This window comes from Gallus gallus, chromosome 5, assembly GCF_016699485.2.
Source record: "Gallus gallus isolate bGalGal1 chromosome 5, bGalGal1.mat.broiler.GRCg7b, whole genome shotgun sequence".
NCBI classification, from domain to species: Eukaryota; Metazoa; Chordata; class Aves; order Galliformes; family Phasianidae; genus Gallus; species Gallus gallus.
Genome location: NC_052536.1, coordinates 49,634,706 through 49,641,814, shown reverse-complemented (window position 1 = coordinate 49,641,814; position 7,109 = coordinate 49,634,706).

The following is a 7,109-nucleotide window of genomic DNA, read 5'->3' as shown; positions in this document are numbered from 1 at the left end:
CTGAAGACTTGATCAGGTCTGGAGCCCCAGCTCTGGGTGGAGGGATGGGGAGGCTCAGCGGGCTCCAAAGAAGCTTGCTGGCTCAGGAGGCATGGCCTCTGCTCAGCAGCTGAGGCAGAGCAGCTGGTAACTGATGGGAGAAGTGGCTCTAGCCCTCAAGACTGCTGTACATTTTAACTCAAACCACCCAGATCATCAGAGGATTGCTTGGATTATGAGCTCACAAAAACATGTTGCTTCTGAATGACTGGAGTGCCTTTCTCTCCAGCATTTGTGGCTGCAAGTAATGGAAAGGAGAATTCTTTTTCTCCATCAGCAACCAAACCCAGATCTGTGATGATATGCCTCAATACTGAATGTTGTACCCAATGACTGTTTCCTATAAGCAAGCAAAAGAGATGGTGGATTCAGGACTTCCCTCTTCAGACAAATTCCCCAAAATCGCTAGGATGAAGTTAAACTTCCTCTCGGGTTTCCTCTGTGTTGTACTGAACTGCAACTTGGCTGCAGCTACCTGGATAACTTAAAGATGATCTAAGGCCTATCTTCAGTGAGCAAGTGGAGATACCTCCTGGGGAGGACAGTCCTGCTGGAACACCTGAAACCTTGTGGGTTGAAAAGACTGTTTGAGATGTGCTCTAAACAAGGGCAGCTGTAGGAATAGGGTATGAACCACAAGAAGAAATCGGTGGTATGTTCCCTTTGCTATTTAGAGAAAAATCCAGGTTTTGTATTGTGTCAGATGGCAGGATGTAACCCCATTGTTCCTCTTATTTCATTAACTACTTCCCTGGCCCAACTTTGTTTTCATTTGTGTCCTGCAATCATTGCAGCTGCAGACTAGTGTTAACTGATATGGTTGTAAGCATGGCACTCTGGACTCCGTGCACCAATGGATGGACTTCTGCTATCTTTTGAAGCCTACTTATGGCCTTCACTGCAGAACTCCCTGGGCAGGTTATTTTTTGCTCAGTCTGAGGTTAAAGGGGACCATCAGGTTGGCTAATTACAGAGATAATGCCTTACAAGCAAAAGCCTGCCCTTGTCCTGGGTAGATCAATCAGCTGAATGTAGACATGAGAGCCAGGCAGAGCAGCTTCCACCACTATGTGCAGCAGCAACTACTGCTTCAGGGTACCTTCACCCCTAAATGGAGAGTACAGGATGCTTTCACCCAGGCCTGTCCGAGGCTGGCTGATGTTTGAGGTTTGACCTGTGGCAGAGTTATGATTTGTCAGCTGTGGAAATGTGAGCCCTTTTTGAGAACTTGGCTACCAGTGGAACAAGCTTCACAAGGGTCTGCTGTCTTCAGGTACATCTGAATTGAACCAATCATGCAGAGCTTTCCTGATTTTGATTTCTACTGGTATGGAAGATCCCACATGTCAGAGTAATGAACCAGGAATTCAAATCTGGTTGGAATGCCCTAAATGTTTTTTGAAGGAGGGGCTTGTATGCAAGTGTGGGTCTGCATCCCCACTCTATTTCTGCTCAAGGAGTGGTCCACAGCTGAGGTTGATGACACCTTTGCCATGATATTTCTGGTGGGGAGGCATCCATGACTGAGGCTACCCAGCTATCTGTGGGAGGGAGGCATGCATTTCTGAGGCAGCCCTGCTACTCTCCCACGACATGGACTGGAGGAGGGTTCCATACTTGAGGTTTCTGTACCCAGCTGTCTCTGACATGCTCACAGCCCATAGGAGATGTGCTGGAAGCATGGTCTGGTTGCTGTGACATCCCTGTCAGCTGGATATTCATTGTCTGCTATCTCTGTTCCTTTGGCAGAGCAGCTCCATAGCCTGGGACAAATTGCCCAAGCCCATGTGGAACAGCACCTTCTCTTTGCAACTGCTTGAAGACTGTCTGGCATCCTTAATACGTGGCATGGTGAATTAGTGAGGAGCAGCAGACAATAAGGGAGGGTGTAGCTTCTTCACTCTTGTGGTCTTTCTGAAGGCAGCTAGATGTGCCTTTCCTCAGTGTGGCAGCACAGTTATCTCTGTATAGATGGGTGCGTGTTCTTCCTGGTGCCTGGCATCAGTCAGTGGATGAGTAGGCATGTTGTGGGGTCATGTAGGCAGATTCAGGTGTGGGATGGGTCTCAGCCAGCTGCTCACAACATTTCTGCAGGAGCTCTGGGGTGGGAAGCCCAGGGTCACAATTGTTTGTGCTACAGATGGAGTGAGAGACGCTGCTGCTGAGAAGCCTCAGATCCTCTGAGAGAAACGTGCTGTGTTTTTTATCACCCTGTTTGTAATGCATCCCAATGCTTTCTACTCTGTAGTTCTTTCTTTCCAGCATGCTCCTTTATATGACATTTCTTCTCTCATGACACCTTCTAAATGCCCATGGTGGGAGCAGAATGAACACAAGGACCAGTTTTATGTAGACATGGACAAGTGTGTGCTTGCAAGCTGCACATCGTTTTCTCACCAGTGATACAAGAAACTCCTCAGCAGCAGCAAGAGCTTCAGCTGTGCCAGCAGAGTTGCTTGAGTACCCACTGCCCATGACTGCGTATGGTATATGTTGAAAAGCCAGGCTTGAGCATGGCTGTGCTTACTGTTGCTCAGCTTCTCACTCCCCCGCAAAGGATGTGGGCTGTGCCTAATTTTAGATCTGGTAATGAAACACTGATCCCAAAGGTCACTGTGTGGCCCAGGATCCTGCCTGGCCTTCGTTAGGATGTCAGCGCTGTGCTGGGACTTGGGACCGGTCAGGGTGTTTTGTCACTGCAGTGTCCTGCGAGAGACCCATGAGAATCACTGAGTCGAACCCCTGGCTCCACATAGGACCACCCAAATCCAAACCAAAAAACCCAATCCAAACAAAAAGCATTTTCCCAGGGCTCCTTGAACCAGACTTCAGGTTCAGCTTGGGGCCGTGCCCACTGCCCTGGGCAGGCTGTTCCATGCTCACAGCCCTCTGGTACAAAACTTTTCCCTAACCCCCAGCTGCCCCCCCTGACACAGCTCCATGCTGTTCCCTCAGGCCCTGTTGCTGTCACAGAGCGCAGAGCTCAGCGCTGCCCCTCCGCTCCCTGTGAGGAGCTGCAGCCGCCATGAGGCCTCCCCTCAGCTCCTCTGCTCTGGGCTGAGCAAACCCAGGGACTTCAGCTGCTCCTCATATGTCTTCCCCTTCCCCTCCAGACCCTCTAGGGCCTCTTTTTGCAGAAATTCCCATCACTGCAAAGGGGAAATTATGTGGGGAAATTACGTGGGAAACTGCAGAAGCAGTACCTCTTTCTGAGGGGTACGGAAGGACCAAGGGGTTCTTCTGTTCTGAGTTCCTGTTGTGTCCCTGGGGGTCACTTATTTCTCCTCCTAGTTGCTCTCCTGCTGGGATCTCCTCACGTGTCCAAGCCAATTCAGGCTTGGCGAGGGCCACAGATGGAAGTTTCCAGGGGAAATCCAAGTATCTGCGATCAGCCTGCGTTTCAAGGCCTCTGAGTCAGTAAGGAATTCATCCTGCACTGTGTAAACCAACAGTTTTTGCTATCGTATTTACTGGCAGAAAGGTTCTTTATTTCTTCATAAATACAGGCATATTCCCGAGGGAGATCTGAACGTCTCCCGAGGACTGAAATTCCCACTGACCTTTCAAAAAATATTCCTGTTTCCTCAGCAAACATCTGAAAAGCCCTGCTAGCTCTTCAGGATGGTAATGTTTGTCTATGCTTCCCTCTGCCCGTGCTGTGGGGAGGGCAGGGTGCTGTGAGCATATTTGCTCTTGTGGGAGTTGTCCCAGTGGTGCAGCCATGGAGCCTTCCCCACTGCCTTGCCATTGTCTGCGGTTACCGTAGCATTTGTAACAACACCCGTTAGTGCAGGTAAAGCATGAAGGATTGGTGATGGATAAGGAAAATAATATTCCAATGCCTGTGCACAGGCAATGTTCTGGGTGCAGTATTGAAGTGTAACCTGTGTGTGTGCACCATTCACTCCTTCAGGCTTCTGTCTGCCTGTGCTAGGAAGAAGCAGCTTTAATTATGAGAGGCTAAGAGGGCTGTTACATATAGTATTAAATATAGGTTTTATTATTATTATTTTGCTATGGAAAAGAACACTCCCCAGAGCATTCTGCTCAGTACATCTTATGCAGGCATTTCCCCAGGAACAAAGCTGTAAGAGCAACAAGTCCATTCCTTTTTCATGTCATGGTTAAGACAATGGAAGCTGAAGCCATATGCTACTGCCCAAGGTTAGCTGATTCTAGAGAGACAGCAGTTGTTTGCAATGGGCTGTGAGTAACTTTGGGAAGTTTAAGGATATTTCTGTCTGTAGGCAGCTTTGTTAAAATGAGATTTTTTTTCCTACTCTAGAAGTCTAATAGAGCAAAGCTAGGAACTCATTCAAGTATTCTGGCCCTAGTGTGAGCAAAACAAGTCTTTTTTTTTTTTTTCATTAATCTGCTCAGGCCATACAGACTCTTATGCTATTTCAGTATTTAATCACCTGTAAAAGGCGTTTAGATGGAAATAGAAACACCCAAAGGACCAAGGCCAAGAGCTGAGGGCATGGTGTGTTCGTGTTCAAAGGGGAAGGCAAGCAGTGGCATCCTCCCTCTGAAACATGGTGGGACTGCTTGGTGTGGGCTGCTGAATGGTGAATCTTGCCAAGGTATTGAATCAATGAGCAGAAGTGATTTGGTTAAAATAAAGGAGATTTTTTCCCCAGACAAAAGACCAGAAGGGATAATTTTTTTCATGTAATACCACAAAGCTTTACATTTAGTTGTAGGACCCAGGGGCAGTGTTGGAGAAGGGGGGGAAGTTAGACCAGAACAGTAGGTTGTTCTTTATCCCTGTGCATCTCACTGAAGACAGCAGACACATCATTCCAAGGATGGTCTTTGTTTTGGACAGTGACTGACAGCTGCTTAGCAAGAGAGAGCACTGCATGGCTTCAGCCTTGAGATTACCTGTGGAAGGAGGCACTGAGGGCTTTGGAGGGCTCTTGGCCTATTGGCTTGAAGGGCACTCCACCTGAAAGCGTGTGTAAGGCACTCATGTGTTGCAACCTGGGACGATAATGGTCCACATGTGCAAGTGACGTGCTTTTGGAGACATAAACCACTGGCTTTTTTTAGCCTTGCTTCTCTCATAATGATGATTAATTCCGTTATTGCCTCTTATCTACTCAGTCAGATTCTGTTCATGGCACAGCTCCTTCAGGAAGTGTTTTCGCCGGGTTTCAGAACAAGTGTTGTATCAGTCATGAGCTTTCTTACTCCAGGACTGGTTCCCAGCATTTTGTTCCTTGCTCACAATGCCGGACCATTATGACTACTTTGATTTCCTTAATTTCAGCTGTGGGAATACCCATGAATGAACATCATCAGAAAGCAGCTGCTGAATACATGCATGTGAGAGAAACTCCCCCATCCCATTATTTGCTGTAGGTGGGCATCTGAAAGTAAAGCAGTGCCAGGGCTGCTAACAGCCCCATGATCCCTCACCGGTGCACCACTGGGGATCCATGAGATTGGTGTCACCATGAGCGAGCAGCCAGGTGGCATGTATGTGCTAAGTGCTCTCCCCCGTGTCCACAGGGTGATGCAGAGCTGCTAAAAGGGACTGTGCACATCTGTCCCCGTTGCAGCACTGGACCATGTGTCCTTTGTGATAGGATGAGAGATAACGGCCTTAATTTGAGCCAGCGGAGGTCCAGGTTGGGTATTGGGCAAAATTTATTCTCAGAGCAAGTGAACAGTCAGTGGCACAGGTTGCCCAGGGAGGTGGGGGAGTCACCATCCCTGGAGGTGTTCAAGAACCGTGGAGATGTGGGACGTGGTCAGTGGGTATGGTGAGCATGGGTTGATGGTTGGACTGGGTGATCTTAGAGCTCTTTTCCAATCTTTGTGATTCTATGAATGGCTTTACATGAGTTTACAGTTACAAACATCCAGTCCTACACTGGAAGCATGTCAGGGGGTCATTGCTCTGACAGACAAAGGTTAATGCAAGGAGTCAAAAGTCACCTTTGTTCAGTGTCCTCAGGCAAATAGTCACGTTTTTGTGGTCTTAGGACTACAGGCAGTTCTTCTTTACAACTTCTCACCATTCTTCCTTAAAACTTAATCCAGTTTTGACACAAGTTGGTGTTTACGTCAGCACTGACGTTTTCCTAATAATGTCTTATAATTGCTAAAGTAAATAGTTTAGATATGCTGTGCATTGGTTTTTTTTTCATGTCACAGTTAGCAGCATTACATAAAAATGTCTCAAAGGGCTGAAAGCTCAGAGCAGTGCCAAGCAGAGCACAGCGGTACCTGCCCGTGCTTGTGGTGTGACCGCACCAGCACACAGGGAACCCAAGTGACCGGCTGTGCAGCTGTGAATCCCACTGTGACAAGATTTCCTGGAGAAATTTGCAAAATACACAAGATAAATGCTTACTGAGCACTGTGGAGACCTGTGCTACAATTTCTAATGTTATTAAGCCACAAACAAACACAGCTTTACTTTTCACCCACCCCTGAGATAATAATGTTTTCTTCCCATTCATGTTTGCTGAGTGGTGTTAGGTCACATTTCCCAGCACGTAGTATGGATGTGATTCTGGAATCCTCCTCTCAATCCATATCCTTATTACATTAACTCAATGGAGAGCTCTGCTGAAAAGCACCACTCTGCAGGGAGCTCAATACTGGAGTGCTGCTGCACTAAAGGGCATCTGGAATATATTGGGGAATTGGTTCAGACCCCCAGCTTGGGGCAGCCTCCTGTGCTTTCACTGTGTTGTCTTGGTTTATCCCCTCTTTACTTGCTGGGAGCTGCCTTTTCCCAGCCTGGCTGAAGCTGGTTGAGTGTGGGAGCTTGTCCAGGGATGGGGACAACTTGAGCACCCCAAAGCCTGTCTCAGATGACAAACCACAGCCCATGGATCACCCTGGCTGCTAGTTCTGATGTTTGGAACACAGCAGACTGAAAGCATTACTTTCTACCTCAAACCAGAAGCAAACAGAATTGCAAAACAGCAAAGAGCTCCAAAACAAAAGTATCTGTCACCACCCACGCAGCATTGTGAAATGTGCCATATCTCCCCCCAGTGCTAAACCTGGCCAGAGCTGGCCTATTCTGTCTACTTTGATGCTTTTAAGGAAGC